Raw genomic sequence first — 814 nt, 5'->3', positions numbered from 1 at the left:
CTTTCTATTATCCCAACATAGTGTTTGAACGTGTCTCAAAGCACAAAACTGACCTAAATGAGTGCCCTATCTCTTTTAGTAATGCTAGACAAGCAGAATTTTATAACTCTGAGAAACTTTAAAAATCAGCAGGCTGGGCTCTTTTCATTATGGCTGCAGAATCAAAACATTTCTAAACATTCACACAGTGTTCAGAAAGGTTTTTCTGACACCTGCTGCAGTCTCTGCAATGCTCCTAGAAGTGCTATAGGCATTCAGCTAATTGCTAATCGCTAACTTTATCCTTCTGTCCTCTCTACTATTACTATCTGTACAGACTCTTAGCTTGACAGTTCGCTGGTATTGACAATGGCTACAAACTCAAAAAATAGTCAAATTTTGACTTATCATTCTACATTCCTTATTAAGAAAAAAAAAAGTTTCTTGATATATAAATAACTAGGTGATGGTCAATGCAATAAGAGGAAGAGAAAAAAGAGATTATCAAGAGGGCAGAGGTTGAAGACTGAAGCATTTGAACAAAGGTTGAAGTATTTTCACAGCATTAAATGTGCAAACTCTTTCAAATGATCTCTATGTGGACATAAGAATGTACCAAATATTGCATTTATCTGTAGAAAACATTCAGATACTACATCAAATAATATCTGTTTATAGTATAAGTATATATACTTTTTTGAGGGAAATTTGGTCTCTGCATTTAACCCAATCGGTGAATTAGTGAAACACAAACAGCACACAGTGAACACACAGTGAGGTGAAGCACACACTAATCCCGGCGCAGTGAGCTGCCTGCTTCAACGGTGGCGCCCGG

The sequence above is a fragment of the Alosa alosa genome, chromosome 2 (genome assembly GCF_017589495.1).
Source record: "Alosa alosa isolate M-15738 ecotype Scorff River chromosome 2, AALO_Geno_1.1, whole genome shotgun sequence".
NCBI lineage: Eukaryota > Metazoa > Chordata > Actinopteri > Clupeiformes > Clupeidae > Alosa > Alosa alosa.
The sequence above is the reverse complement of the archived record's forward strand: the minus strand, read 5'-3'. Positions refer to the sequence as shown.